The 15,699-nt window shown below is 45.5% G+C and overlaps 2 long non-coding RNA genes across 3 annotated transcripts; one reads left to right on the forward strand and one right to left on the reverse strand.

The window, feature by feature from the left end:
* Nucleotides 1-3,578: 3,578 nt before the first annotated feature.
* On the reverse strand, nt 3,579-4,970 carry LOC145534608 (uncharacterized). 2 transcript variants are annotated; one of them, XR_014074796.1, is made up of 2 exons: nt 4,887-4,970; nt 3,579-4,248 (listed from the first exon to the last, which is right to left on the reverse strand). It is a non-coding gene; the product is annotated as an uncharacterized LOC145534608 (long non-coding RNA). The 2 variants fall into 2 exon arrangements; XR_014074797.1 differs by having other exon boundaries at nt 3,579-4,512; nt 4,887-4,964.
* Nucleotides 4,971-5,059: 89 nt separating this feature from the next.
* On the forward strand, nt 5,060-14,736 carry LOC145534602 (uncharacterized). The gene is made up of 2 exons (XR_014074789.1): nt 5,060-5,154; nt 13,160-14,736. It is a non-coding gene; the product is annotated as an uncharacterized LOC145534602 (long non-coding RNA).
* The last annotated feature ends 963 nt before the right edge of the window (nt 14,737-15,699 follow it).

Here is a 15,699-nt window from a genome sequence, read left to right on the forward strand (position 1 = left end):
GGGCAGGATCATCTTGACACTGACTCTGGGTCTAGAAGGAACCCAGGGGTGGGAGTGTGTTTTCTAGGTTCTGAAGTGAAAAATTCGAGGATCTGGACTGAGTCTAGAGACCTTTCCTAGAGGTGGGGTTGAAGGCAGCCAAGCAGGGTGTAACTAGAAGAGTGTGAACCAAGACCCTCAAAGGGGAGTGAAGGGTAAAACAGACACAAAGGCAGAGAACCACCGTGATGGAGAAGGGATGAGCCACTGAGAAACAGACGCTTGGGACTAAAAATAGGAAGCTGGAATCCAGCCTGGAGACTGAGTGGGGCGCCCGGTGCAATAAAGCCCATTTTCATGAAGTACTGGTCTCCTGGCCTGGGGCTCAGAAAACCAGAGTTGAGGGGACTTCTTGAAGATTAGTTGGAGGAGGACCTCGATCCCTGTGGGCATCTGTCGTCTCTCCACTCTGCTTGTGGGTCCCTGAAAACTTCATCCATGAACTCTTGCTTATCTTATCTGCCTCAGGGCCTTTGCACTGGCTCTTCTTTCTGGTGAGAAGGCTCTTATCCCACTTTCAACTTGACCCTCTCCTGCTCTTCTGCCTTTTCTCAGTGTCCCTTCCCCCAAGAAGCCTTCTCTGACCACAGTTGTAACCTGCTCCACCCATCCTATTACTGCCCTTCTCGCATTTTCTTTCTTTTTTTCCTTCTTTGACACCTATCTGACATCTGCTACACAGTGCAATTCACTGATCTACTCTGTTAGCGGCTCATGGTCTATTTCCTCCTGCTTAAGTGTGAGCTCCATGGATGGAACTCTGTCTGAGTGGCTTACTGATGCATCTCTAGTGATGTTCTGGCCCAGTGCAGCTGGGGGTTCTACGGATACCTGTTACATGGGTGCAAGGGGCTTCCCTGGTGGCTCAGATGGTGAAGAATATGCTTGCAATGCAGTTCGATCCCTGGGTTGGAAGACCCCCATGGAGGAGGGAATGGCAACCTGCTCCAGTATTCTTGCCTGGAGAATTCTATGGACAGAGGAGCCTGGAGGGCTACAGTCCGTGAGGTCGCAAAGAGTCAGACGTGACTGAGACTAACACGTCCACTTCCACATGGGGGAAAAGGACATTTCCAAATATTATCCTGTTGACAATAGCATATTCCAAGTCACAGGTCATTTAGGGCCCAGCTCTGCCTTATATAACACACGTTAAGGCTGCCAGCACTAAATGGGAGCGTTCTGATGCCCATTTGTGGCCTCCAGCTAAGTAATTTTTAATCTCCTTTTAAAATACCGTGACCTTCTCCCGAAGCATGACTCCTTTTGCCCCTGTCCCGCCAGGGGCGGAAGCAGAGGCCCACTTCCGTGGCGGGGAGAGCTGGCTGCAGAGGGGCAAGAGCAGCAGGCCTCTAATTTTTGTCACAAGGCACTTGATGACTCTTTCAGAGTCTAGGTTTAGAGACAAACACCAGGGAGGCATAGTGCCAGAGAGAGAGAGATGGCTGCAGGGTGGCCAACCCAGGGGCCGGCTACGCCAGGGGCCGGCTACCCCAGGAGGCACACAGAAAGGTGGGGAGGTCAGTCTCCTCGCACCCCTTCCTCCTGAGAGCTCCTCCCTCCTTCTCGGGGCTCCACCCACGTGGGCATGTGCAAACAGCACACAACCTCATGGGTGCCCAGTGCTCACTGTGTATCCTCCTTGTATGGGCGTGGGAAGTGGGGAGGGGACGCCTGGCTTCTCACAAGCAGGCCAGTTGGCTGTCTGAGATACACCATGGCCTGCGCCTCCCTCCCATCCGGCTTGCTTGGCTGAGGATGAGCACACAGCTCCTGAATCTGCACTTCAGCTCAGTTTGGAAGGAACTTGTGCACCATAACTTGCCCTGCTGTCAGCTGAGCTTTTGTCTCGACAGGGCACTCAGGGCACACTGATCCCTTTAGGGCCCCGGCCCCCACCCAGAGCAGCAGACACGCTTCCTGAGCAGACATGAGCCAAGATGATGCTGGAGAGTCCTGGCCTTCTTCCAGGTTGGGAAGTGGGACACCAGTTCCTGAGGTGCGGCTGTGACTGAACTGTGCCCCCCCCCCAAATTCATATGTTGAAGTCCTAACCCGCCATGTGATTGTATTCAGAGATGGGACCTGCGGGAAGGTACTAAGGTTACATGAGGTCATGAGGATGGGTCCTGATCCCACAGGACTGATTTCCTATATGGAGACACACTAGGGAGCATTTCTGTGTGCATGCACCGAGGAAGGGCCATGTGAGGTCACAGCAGCAAGGTGGCTGTCTGCAAGCCAGAAAGAGAGCCCTCACCAGAAACTGACGCTGCTGGACTTTGATCTTGAATAACTGGCCTCCAGAACTGTGACAAAATAAATTTCTTGTGTGTTAAGTCATCCACACACTGGGTTTCTGTTACGGCAGCCTTGGGCGGACTAATACAGGAGCCACCATGAGACTGGCCCAGAATAGCCTGATCCAAGGATCCAGGCCCTGGGGCCTCTGACTCTGAGGACAGCCGTCCTTCCTGTGGTTCCCTGACCTAGCGCTGCAAGCCTGGGCAGGCACTTGCCTGTTCTCCTTTCCATCACTTGCTGTGTTCACTGAGAATTTATATTTTGGTCTTTGAAGACTCTCTGGAGATTAGTTTTGCTTTTCTCCCACAAGCTGATAATCATCCCTAGAGATCATGTTGCAGCCTGCAGTAATACCTTCCTCACAACCCCTCCTCCACCCCAGGACACTGTTAGGAGACCAGAGTGCTCATCTCCTGTGGTTGTCCCTCAGGGACCCTGAGCAAGCTCAGGGCGACCAGGTGGAACTTACAGGGGGTGGGCTCGGGCAGGGGCAGGCTGGTCTGCTTGGAGAAGAACACTGAGGACTGCACCCTGGCACAAGCCATGCCCAGGGCCTCCACACCGCCTTCCTGTTGCCCAGGGCAACTGGGGAGTCGCAGTTCCCAGGTGAGGAAGGCAGATTACCTGCAGCTGTATTTCCATTATAGACACTTCGGGGCTAAGGCCGAGTTGGGTCAGTTGGTTAAATGAGTTGATTTAGCCTATATTGAGGGGAGGAGAGGGAAGAAAAAGAAGGATAAAATGGAGGAGGAAAAAGGGTCAGGAAGAAAAGTGGGGACTAGGAGTCGCAGGATCAAAGCAGATATGTCAGATCCTGCAGAGCCAGGCAGGGAGGGGACAGAGGCAGCTCTTGGACAAGTGACACCAGAGTCACCTCTCCAGGTGACACTTTGGATGACAAGACATGAGTTTCCAAAACTCAAGAGCTGCTACATTCCCAACCCCCTTGTGGACCTAGTCGCGCAGGAGGATATTTATGGAGGAAAAGTCTTTGAGAGCCTGGACTCATTTTGGATTGTTTGTGAGGGTTTTTTTTTTTTCAGCCCCCTGTGTTTTTGAGAAAGAGGCACAATAGTCAGGCTGACATCATCTGGTGTTAACGAGAACACTATAAACATTTCCACTTTGAGTCAAGCCAAAGCATTATTTTACAATACTACTTAACCATTTCTTCCAGCATTCACCTGATCAGTACAGATGTCAAGCGAAGGTTCAAAATGAAAGAAACCAATGTAGTAAGAAAGAAATGAATTTATGGTGATGATAACAATAACAACAACCTCCCGGTCCGGCTAAGTACACAAGGTTCTGGACTTCTTCCAGGGGCTTCCACAGAGCAGAGGAATGTTTTTGCTGTTCACTTACACAGCTGAGCTGGCCCGCTGCCACGACAGTCAGCTTTGTTTATTTGGTTTTCACTTTTCAGGCTGAAATACAGTTCTGTCTTGCTTTTCCTGCCTCTCGGGCTCTCTGATGTTTTTAACTAGACTCCTTTCTGCTCATTTGCAGTAAGACTCCTTCCCCTGGGACTGGTGATGCTGAGAAGCGCTGCTGGGGGGGCCAGGGCCTGTATGGACCTCAGGTCTGCTTGGTCAGGTCATAAATCAACAAGAGTTTCTAGTTAAAACTTTGCCTGCAAGAAAGTTTTACTTCTGGAGAGCGCTAATTTGTGTTCTGAGCTCGATGTGATTTGCTTGTAAGCCCAGTGGACTGCTTCAGCTGGGGAACGTGCACCCGGTCAGCCTCGTCATCACAACCACGTTAGGCGGTTCGTGGTCTCACTGGCCTCTGTATGCCCTCAAGATGTCAGTGAGCTTTCCCCAGTGGAGACAGCCAGTCGGGGAGCTGACTTCAGGTCTGTACCCACACGGGCGCTTCTTGGGCCTGCTCAGGCCCAGAACAACACTGGGGGGGAGGGGATGGGTAAGACAGATCAAATGCAATGCATCTAATAAATAAATAAGCCCATTATACTACCTGGGAAGCCCTGGTGGCTCAGCTGTTAAAAAATCCACCTGCAATACAGGAGATGCAGGTTCGATCCCCGGGTCGGGAAGATCCCCTGGAGAATGAAACGGCAACCCACTCCAGTGTTCTTGCCTGGGAAAATCCATGGACAGAGGAGCCTGGTGGGCTACAGTCCACGGGGTCGCAAAGAGTCAGACAGGACTGAGCGAATAAACAACAGCAAATGTTACATTAGAAAGAGAACTGCTGTGGAAAAGATACAAACAAAGCAGGGATAAAAGGTGTTGGATGTTTTGGGTGTGAGGAGGGAGCTTATAGATCAGGATAGAATGCCAGTTTCTTTAAAACTTAAACATGCAATTAATACGCAATCTAGGGATTGTACCCTCAGGCGTTTCTCCTAGAGAAATGAAAACTTGTGACCACACAAAAACCTATCCATGAATCTCCATGGTAGCTCTACTTGTAAGAGCCCCAAACTGGAAATAACACAGTTGCCTTTCATCGACTGAAATATCAAATGAACTGGCGCTTCCTCACTTTGGAACACTACTTAGCAAGGAAAAGGGACTAACCATTGATACCCCCAGGCACCCGGAGGAATCTCCAAAAATTATTCTGAGTGAAAAAGTCAATCCCAAAAGGTTACATACTATACAATTCCACATAAAGAACATTCTTGAAATGACAACGTTCTAGAAATGGAACACAGATGAGTGGTTTCCAGGGATCTGGAGGGGGTGAGGCCAGAGGGGAGTGTGTGTGGCTATGAAAGGGACAGCAGGAAGATCCTGGCAGGGCCAGAGATGGTCTGTACCTTGACTGTCGATGCTGGCGTCCCAGGTGTGTAAGATGTAGGTGTGTAAGACATCACCATGGCAGGTAAACAGGGTAAAGACACAGATCTTCCTGTATGATTTCTTGTAACTACAAGTGAATCTACAATTGTCCCACAATAAAAAGTTTAATTAAAAAAAATAGAGTGGCCCCAGTGGGCCCACTGAAAAGGTGACATTTGAACCAAGACTTGAAAGACTCGAGAGATGCATTTATCTGGTGGACACTCTCTCTGGCAGAGGCCCTACTGCAGAAGAGAATGTGGCATGCGGGGGTAGAGGGCAGGCCCCAAGGGACAGGGTACAGAGGTGAGTCAGAGAGGGAGCTAGGGTCTGCCGGGCACGGTGAGGTCCCGGGCTTTCACTCCTGGTGGTCAGGGGAGGTTTGGATGGTTCTGAGAAGCAGAATGATGTGGGCTAACTTCCCCTGTAATCCACTCCTCTGGCTGCTGCGTGGAGACTAGACTGAGGGTTGTGGGGGGAGCGCAGGGAAGAAGCAGGGAGGCAGTGAGGAGGCTGCTGCAGACTCCCTGGATGAATCTGGTGTCTCCCCTGCTCTGGCGGGCTCTGTCTGTGCCTCTTCTGGTCATGTGTACATGCAGATCTTTGGTAACATAAGTAGGAGCTTCTTACGTTTCTTCTTAGAAAACCCCAAGTCTGCACTGGGAACCCAGAGAGCATGTTGACAGTGGAGGATGAGAATCATGTGGGTAAAAATGAGGGGCCGCCTAAGGACAAGGAACATCAGGCTGTAACTTAATCATTAGCCTCCAGGGCCATGGGAGGCAGGTCTGGGAGCCTGGCAGTTTAGAACAAAACCCCCCTGGATGGTCGAGTGTCTGCATATATGTCCCTGAGGTAGGAATGCATTCATTTAACAGGAGGTTTTGAGGACCTGATATGTGTGGTGACCAGTGCTCAATATCAGAGGTAGAGCTGAGGAATAAAGCAGGCATAGCTCTTATACTCACCGTGGCAAAAAAAAAGTGAGCAGATGAATAAATAAAATAGAGACAAATCATAATGAAAGTTATGAAGCAAGTAAAGAATGGGGGAGGTAGCATCACTGACTCAATGGACATGAATCTGAGCAAACTCCAGGAGATAGTGAAGGACAGGGAGGCCTGGCCTGCTGCAGTCCACAGGGTCTCAAAGAGTCAGACATGACTGCACAACTGAACAACAGCAAATGTCAGATAAGAAGGTGACACCTGGGTTGAGACACACAGTGGGATTGGCAGCTAGGTAGAGTCCCCAGCAGAGGGAGCAACCTTGCGAAGGCCCTGCATCAGGGAGGTGGGACCAGATCCAAAGACGCCAGCATGACACCATTCAGCCCGGTCCCCACCTGGCCTCTCCCTGGAACAGCACTCCGTATCCAGGACACCAGCCATACACTCTTGCCATTTCTCGTACACAGGGTGTCAACTTGGCCTGGCTAGTGCTTCAGTAGTGCCCGAGAAACAGCTGTAATCTCACTGTGAGCATGACAGATACTTTCCTCTGTAACAGACCAGATGCTGGGAAGTGTGCGAAATTGTGGGAAAAAATAAAAAGGCTGTCTTTTAAAAATCCAAGTCTATAAAATGAGCCTGCTTCCAAAGCCACTGACCCACACATGGCACGACCATGTGGCCCAGGAGAGAAACTGGCAGCCAGGCTGGTGTGCCAGGCTGGAAACAGGCGTGGGAACTGTGAAGACAGAAGCAAATTTGACCAAGGATCCACACCGCATTTATCAGTTTCCTAGGGCTGCTGTAACCAAGTGCCACAAACTGAGGGGCTTAAAACAACAGAACTTTCCTCTCACAATTCTAGAGGTTAGAAGCCTGGAATCAAGTTGTCAGCGGGGGGTTTTTCTCTCTGAAGTCTCCAGGGTCGGATCCCCGCTCGCTTGTCCCAGACCCTCATGGCCCCAGGTGTTCCTTGGCTCCTAGGTAGCAGCACTCTGCCTCTATCTTCACGCAGCTGTCTCCCCTCTGAGTCTGCCTGTCCTGTGCCTTCACACGGTGTCCTTCCTGTGTGTCTATCTTCACATCGTCTTCCAGTCACATGGGACATGTGCGTGTGTGCCAAGTCGCTTCAGTCGTGTCCGACTCTTTGTGACCTCATGGACTGTAGCCCTCCAGGCTCCTCTGTCCATGGGATTCTCCAGGCAAGACTACTGGAGTAGGTTTCCATGCCCTCCTCCAGGGGATCTTCCCGACCCAGGGATCAAACCTGGGTCTCCTGCATTGCAAGCAGGTTCTTTACCATCTGAGCCACCAGGGAAGCCCCTTGTGTAAGTAGTAGGGAGCCATTCATTCCTGAGCAGGGCAGTGAAGTGGGAAACAGAGAGTGTCTGGGACTGGGCAAGGATGAAGGGCACACAGCAGGAGTCATCTGGAATCGAAGTAGAGGGGAAAGTTCAACAACAGGGACTCACTGGACTTCCCTAGTGGTTCAGTGGTTGAGGATCCGCCTGCCAATGCAGAGGACACAGGTTTGATCCCTGGTCCGGGAAGATTCAACATGCCGTGGAGCAACTACGCCTGGGCGCCACAACTACTGAGCCTGCTTCCTGCAACTACTGAAGCCCAAGCACCCTAGAGCTGTGCTCCGCAAGAAGAGAAGCCACCGCAATGAGAAGCCCGAGTTCTGCAACAGAGGAACCTGCTTGCCATAACTGGATAAAAGCTCGTGCAGCCACAAAGACCCAGCGCAGTCAAAAATAAATAAATAAATAACTTTAAAAGAAAAGAAATAAAAGAAAAAAGAATAGGGAATCCTCGATGTGAGGCTGCAGATCATCTGATGGTCTGAGCCCGGGGAGATGAAGATGAACCTTGGAGCTTCTCTTTAGGAGAGACTAAGACTTAAGGAAAGATGAGTTGGCTGGTGATGAAAACAGGAGCTTAAAGGAAAACCAGGGAAGAAGGGGATGGTCAATGGCTTCAGACTTCGCTGGGGACAAGCTTGTGGTGCTTCCAGTAGGAAAGCCTTTCCTTCCAGATGTCCCCTCATCCTCCTGAGGGATGACTCTTTGCCCTGCTTCCAGGATCCCGGAATGCCTCAGTCTGCCCTGAGGACATTGTGGCTTCTGAGACCAAGGCTGGATGTCCCCCAGGCCCTCTTCCCTTGTCCCCATCCAGAACAGGGTAAGAGGAATGGGCTGAAAAGGAGGAGAGCTGGAAAGGACCCAAGGAAGGTTGTCAGACTGAACACCTGAAATGGCCACAGTCCTGGTCCACAGGCTGACCTCCACATTCTCCTGAGACCATAGAATCCATTTAAAAGAGGATAGCAAGTATATAAATCATGCCTGCCCTCACAGGACACCTGGAAAATATTTATATTAAGCCTCAATAACAATCAAGTCAGGAATACATTTAGACTTCTTCAATTTAGACTCCAGTTCATTCATATGCTTGTTGCTAAATTAAAAATTTCAAATAATTTCCTGCTATAAAAATATGAGACATATTATTCAGAGAAATTTTTCAAATCCAAGAGTTGAAAACTTAGGAATTATTTCAAAATGTCTTTTGCAAAACTTTTCTGTTTCTGATCATATTAATAAAATGTCAAAGTCACATTATTGTGAACTATTATTTTCCTACACTTGATCTTAGCCAAAAGATCAGTTTTTCTAAATTTGATTTTACTTACTAGCACTGATTCATAGTCCAAATGATAATATATCATGCTTAAAAATACTAAAATGCATTTCTTTAAAAATAATTGTATGTGGTTATACTTTCAGCTACAAAGGAGTAAAGAGATCAACAAAACTGCCCCACTAAAATAAACCATAAAACTGGACACAACTGTAAAAAACCCCATCATTTTGGGGCTCTGAAAATTTAACCACAGGCAAACATGCATGCTATGTCACTTAAGTCATGTCTGACTCTTTACGACCCTATGGACCATAGCCCACCAGGCTCCTCCATCCACGGGATTCTCCATGCAAGAATACTGGAGTGGGTTGCCAAGCTTTCCTCTAGGGAATCTTCCAGAGCCAGGGACCGAACCCGCATCTCTTAAGTCTCCTACATCGGCAGGTGAGTTCTTTACCACTAGCACCACCTGGGAAGTCCAAGCACACATGCACATAACTATGAAAAACTATGGAGACACAGATAAAAACAGTGAAGCTACCTGGCCTTCTTGCCTGGAACTGACTCCATCCACCATCCCAACCCAGTCAGCCTGTTCTTCCAGGATAGTAATGGCCTTCACTTGATCTGGAGTAGAGTAGAAACCCACAGTCCACAGCAAATGGGAAAAGTCTGCAGATCTCCTAGCCTGAAAACCTGCGGTCTTGGTTGGGATGAGTTTATAAGACTGGCCAGAAATTGAATAGGAAAATCCTGGAAATGAGATAGCTACTGAGATCCTGGTAAGCATTTGACATAACCCTGGCTGTCTGGTAGCCTGTGTGCATGCACGGTGGAGACCCAAGAGGGCCTGGTATTAAAGTAACAGCAAGGGTAGAGTTGAAAATTGACAAATTTGAATACATCCCCCAATTCAAACACAGATCTACCAGCAGAGGGTGGTGTTTAAGCACAACTGCTGACCAATCATTGAGTGGCCATTAAGCTATACAAACACAGAGGTGACCCCAAAGAACCCAGACCCCCAAAGGAAAAAATACAAATAAGAATTGGAAAACTGAACTGAATTGTCAACTGATGCATACTGTGGGGTAACAGATTCTGCAGATCAAGTTGCATGTTACAAACAAAAAGCAGTACAATTAAGAATCTCAGAAGATGAAAAGAAAACCTAATCTAGATTTCTTATAATATCTGTAATATCCAATATTCAAGAAAAAATTTACAAGTCATGCAAAATAACAAGAAAGTGTTACCCATACTTCGAGGAGAAAAAAAAGTCAACGGAAACTTTCTTTGAGTGGCCCAGATGTTGGATTTAACAGACAAAGACTTCAAAGGTATTTTAAGTATTTAAAAAAACTACAGGAAACCATATTTAAAGAATTTCAGGAAAATATTATTAAAATGACTCAACAAGTAGGAACATCAATAAAAATAAATAAATTTTTTTAAAAGGCCAAATGGAAATTCTAGAGTTGAAAAATAGAATAACAAAATGAAAATTTTATTATATGGGATCAGCAGTAGATTTGAAACATCAGAAGAAGAAATCAGTGAATTTGAAGATGAATCAATAGAATGTTATCCAATCTGAAAAACAGAGAAAAAAGATTGAAGAAAAACAATCAGTCTCAGAGACCTATGAAGCAACATCAAGCATATCAACTGCAAAATGGGAGTCCCAGAAAAAGAGGAAAAAGAAATAGGAGCAGAAAAAAAATTGAAGACATAATGGTTGAAAACCTCTCAAACTCATAGATCGTAACATACCATTGAATCCCAAGGAGGAAAAACACAAAGATATCTTCACTTAATCACATCAAACTCTTCTAACCAAAAAACTAAGAGGAAATCTTGAAAGTAGCAAGAGAAAAACTAATCATACATAGGGGAACAGCAATACAAATAATGGCTAAATCTCATCAGAAAAACTGGAGGCCACAGAGCAGCAGGATGATGTGTTTAAGGTGCTGAAGAAAGCAACTGTCAGCTGAGAATTCCATACCCGGCAAAACACACTCAAAAGTGCAAGTGAAATGAAGATATTCTCAGAAACACAAAGACTGAGATACTGTGATGCTAACAGACTTAAATTACAAAAAATACTAAAAGAAGTCCCTTAGGAGGGAAGAAAAGTACTTCAATTGGTAGCTTGAATCCACAAGAAGAAATGAAGACTAGAAATGGTAAAAATGTGGGTAATTATAAAAGACTTAATGAATATATATTGTCTTTTTTCTTCTATTATTTCTTTAAATGAAATAAGATTATATAAAGCAAGCGTATTTTGCAGTTTATAATGTATATAGTTGGAGCAATATATATGTAACCCTAACAGCAGAAAAGTGAGGTAGGGAGAAAAACTACATTAAAGAAAGTTGCTATATTTTACTAGGTTGAGTTAATATTAACCTGAGGTAGGTTGTGCTATGTTAAAATGCACATTGTGATTCCTACAGCAAATACTTAGACAATAACTGAAAAGTATACTTTTAAAAAATCAACCAAGAATTAAAACACTATACAAAATTCTTTGTTGAATACAAAAGAAGGGAGTAAGAAGAAATAAAAAAGACACAAGGCATATAGAAAACAAAGAGGAAAGTAACACACATACAAATTCAACCATATTAGTAATTACAGTAATAATAAATATTCCAGTCAAACATCAGAGATAGTTAGACTGAATAAAAAGCAAAAACCAACCATATGTTGTCTATAAGACACAGGCTTTCAAGTCAAAGTCAAATAAGCTGAGAGGAAAATAAGCTGAGAGGAAAAGGATATCTGTTCTCAGCATAATAATGAAGGTTTTAGCCAGTACAATGAAATAAGAAAGATCAACCAAATGTACCATATGCACATTGGAAAAGAAAAAGTAAAACTGTTTTTTATCCACAGACAGCATCACTCAGAATGTAGAAAATCTCAGGATACAAGATTGATATATAATATATTAATTTTTCCTATAAACTCACAATGAACAGTCCAGAAAGTTAAGAAAATCCCATTCATGACAGCATCCTAAAGAATAAAATACTTAACAATAAATATAACTCAAGAAGTGCAAGACTTGTACACTAAAAAGGGAATTTAAAGAGAATACAGGAGAATTTAAAGATATAAATAGAGATATATTCCATCTTCATGGACTGAAAGAAGCAATATTATTAAGATGGCAGTTCTCTCCAGACTGGCCAACAGGATCATTATCTAAATCTCAACAGAATTTCTTGTAGCAAAAACAATTTTTTAAGAGGAGAACAAACTTGAAGGACTCACACTACCTGATTTCAAAACTTATTACAGAGCCACAGTAATCAAGAAAATGTGCTATTGGCATGAAGATCAACATACAGATAACAGGACTAGAACTGAGAATTCAGCAATAAACCCTTATATTTATGTGTGCTGTGCTTAGTCGCTCAGTCGTGTCTGACTCTTTGTGACCCTATCATCTGTAGCCCGCCAGGCTCCTCTGTCCATGGGGATTCTCCAGGCAAGAATACTGGAGTGGGTTGCCATGCCCTCCTTCAGGGGATCTTCCCAACCCAAGGATCGAATCCAGGTCTTCAGCATTGCAGGCGGATTCTTTACCATCTGAGCCACCAGGGAAGCCCTTATGTTTATAGTCAATCAGTTTTCAACAAAAGTACCACAGCAGTTCTGTTCAGAAAAATGACCTTCAACAAATGTTGCTGAGACAACTGGATATCCAAATGGACAGACAGGAACTTAGATCCTCAATTCATGACACATGCAAAAATTAACTCCCCAAATTAATTACATGCTTAAAGTAAAAGCAAAACCTATGACTTCTAGGACAACATTGTATGAAATCTTTGTGACCTTGGGTTAGGTAAAAGAGTTCTTAGATGAGCTTAGTCGCTCAGCCGTGTCCGACTCTTTGTGACCCCATGGACTGTAGCCCACCAGGCTCCTCTGTCCATGGGGATTCTCTAGGCAAGAATACTGGAGTGGGTTGCATGCTCTCCTCCAGGGGATCTTCCCAACCCAGGGATCGAACCCAGGTCTCCCACAGTGCAGGCGTATTCTTTACTGTCTGAGCCACCAAGGAAGCCTAATTAGACTTCATCAAAATTGAAAACTTTTGCTCTTCAAAAAATACAATTAAGAAAATAAAACAACAAACCACAATCTATGGAAAAATAATTGCAATCTATGATAAAAAAATTTTTATCTAGAATGATATAAAGGAGCTCTAACAATTCAATAAGTCAAAAAACTCAATTAAAAATGAGCAAAAGATTTTAACAGATATCTCACCAAAGAAGAATTCAAATAATTAATAAGCACATGAAAACATACGTCTAACTCAAAGACTTGTACGTGGCTGTCTCTAACAGTTGGGTACCAAGGGGCTGACTCTGCCCCTGTTCTTGCTTCTAGGGCTTCCTGAAAGGAGAATAGCATCCGGATGTCCTGTCCCTGAATGGATCTGACCTACACAAACTAAATCTGTCATGAGTCGTGGTCGTAACAGTGACAAGAATGACACTCTTACATAATCTATTTATTCCTGGCAACCATGGCATTCTACCCCAGTACAGACTGCCATTGATGATGTGCCATTGATGTTATCTGAGACTCATTCACCCAGTGGGTAAAATTCTCCCCACAACTGGTCTCCTCTGGCCACCAAGTAAGCTCCTCACCTCACCTGCATAACCCAGCCACTTTCTCACAGTCTGACAACATCCCAAGTGGAAATGGCCTGAGCTACCTAGTCTGTCATTCCCGGGAGGAAGCATCTTGAGTGGTTGAGACTCAGCATTCTACTCTCCTGACCTCTGTCTTTGAAACAAAAAGATTGATATCATATCACCCTGATGTGTCTCATAAAGAGAAGAAAGGAGAGAGAAATGAAGCATTTGCTGTGACTGGAACTCCACTGCCTGGGCTTATTAAAAATCAGTGCAAAACCACAGTAGCTGAAGAGTGGGGAGAAATGTGGTATATGGAGCTTTGCTGAAAAGAAGGAATTTCTCTCATGGGACAGCTTGCTTGGAAATAGAGGGAGCTGGAGTTTAGACATGTGATTCTCATTACCAGCTCCATCCTTTCAGACAGCAGGCAGATATAATTGGATCCAGTTCTATTTTAATTATAATTCTTTGGCTTTAAAGAACTCGCCAGTGGAAATCTGCAAGCCACCACAAACGCCGCCATTTCAAATTCCCTGGATTCTCATGTGGCCTGGACGGCCTTCTGCAAGGCTGAGGCCACCCGCCACAATTGATGTTTGTTGTTGTTACTGGCCTAAGGTTTTCTCCCAAACAAAAGATGAACTGATGCCTTCCCTTTTTTCCGCCCTTGTTCTATTTTTCCTTTCGAAGCGAAGAGAGAGACTTTTCAGAATTTGCTAACCCTTCCCCTTGGGAAAAATAGGAGACAGAAGGAAAGCTTTTGTGATGAATGACAGCAGAGGCGGTGCCCAGGGCTTCTTTGGCTCCTCCTGGCTGCCAGAGGGACTCCCCTCCTCCCTAGAGCCCCGGTTTCATGAGGAAGCACAAGCTGGGAGCAATGCTTGAAGCTAGACAGGCCCGTCCTCAAGTCAGACGGAACAACCAACACTGAAACTCCTGGAGTGAACGCTCAGTTGAGCTGCCTCCCACTCACTTTCTTTCCATCAGTCTCTGCCTCATAGACGTTCTTGGCAGAGTTGGGCAGGAACCCTGGCAAGATGGGTCCTGAGGGAAGTGCGGAGGGTGGAGATGCCCACACAGCCTCCAAGAGGGACCCCTCCTCCCATGTCCCTGAGAGAGGAGCCTGCAAGTGTCTGGGGTCCTTGTGTCTGTCTTCTGAACTGGTCACAAGGAAGGTGGGTGGCTCGTTGAACATGGCCTGCACGTGGCAAAGGCGGGACGAGCCTTTCTTTTAAAGCTGAATAAATCAATATAGGGAGCACGACCCACAACTGTGGTTGCAGCCACAGCTTTATTTTACAGTAAAATTAAGATAAAACAGTTATGAGTCTGCCTCAATGCTTTGCTTGCTCTGATTTGCCCTGCACTCAAATGTCTTACTCAAACCCCCAATAATATAATTCAACAAGCCTTAAAAAGTCACTTTGGGGTGAAAGCAGAACAGTATCTGGTGTTTCCTTTGTGACTGGTTGGTTCCTTTACATCCATGCACAGGTAAAAGTGTGCAATGTGTACACACACACAGAGAAACACAAAGGACAAAGCACTGCTAGTTTAATAAAAATGCACAGGAGAGTTGCACATTATTAATAATACAATTTTAGAAAAAGAAAATATGAGTGAGGAATACTAACGTGATAGCATTTGGAAATGGTTTCCAAGTTAACCTCCTGTAAAACCTCAGGAGGTTTTACAAATAAACAACAAGCAGCAACCAGCAGGTGTGGATCACCATGTGAGCATACACGAGTCAGCAAATTCTGGCAATCGGCTATCTTGAAGAAAGGAAAGTTTACAGGTAAACTCTGGTTTACAAAAATGCAGTTAAGGCCTGGAAACGATGTGTAAGAGACAGGTGTGAGCCAAATGAAAACAAGATTTTGCTCTTCTTTTTGTTTTTTATTTTTAAAAATTTTCCCTCTTCCATGCAACCCCTAATAAATCTGAACAAATGAAGCCTGATATTCCTTAATGTTTCAAAAGAACAGATAAAATGAAATCATCAACACCTCATTCAAAAATATTTTTTTCTTGGGTTTGTGCTCTTGTTCAGACCAGTGTGATTCACATCCAAGTCAACTGGCCTCTTTGTAAGTTGACTCCCAGTGGGGGACGCTGGGGTCCCTCCCCTCATCCTGATGCTGTTTTCCCTCCTGGCCCCGGGCCTTCCTGGCAAAGGCACATGAGCAACACAGTGCCAGCCACCTCACCTGTGGGCCAAAGACCTATCTTTATCATGGGTTTACAGTCCTATAATTTTTAAAAGTTCCACGGTGACTTTTC

The sequence above is a fragment of the Giraffa tippelskirchi genome, chromosome 14, assembly GCF_054371585.1.
Source record: "Giraffa tippelskirchi isolate mGirTip1 chromosome 14, T2T-mGirTip1v1.2.pri, whole genome shotgun sequence".
Taxonomy (NCBI): Eukaryota; Metazoa; Chordata; class Mammalia; order Artiodactyla; family Giraffidae; genus Giraffa; species Giraffa tippelskirchi.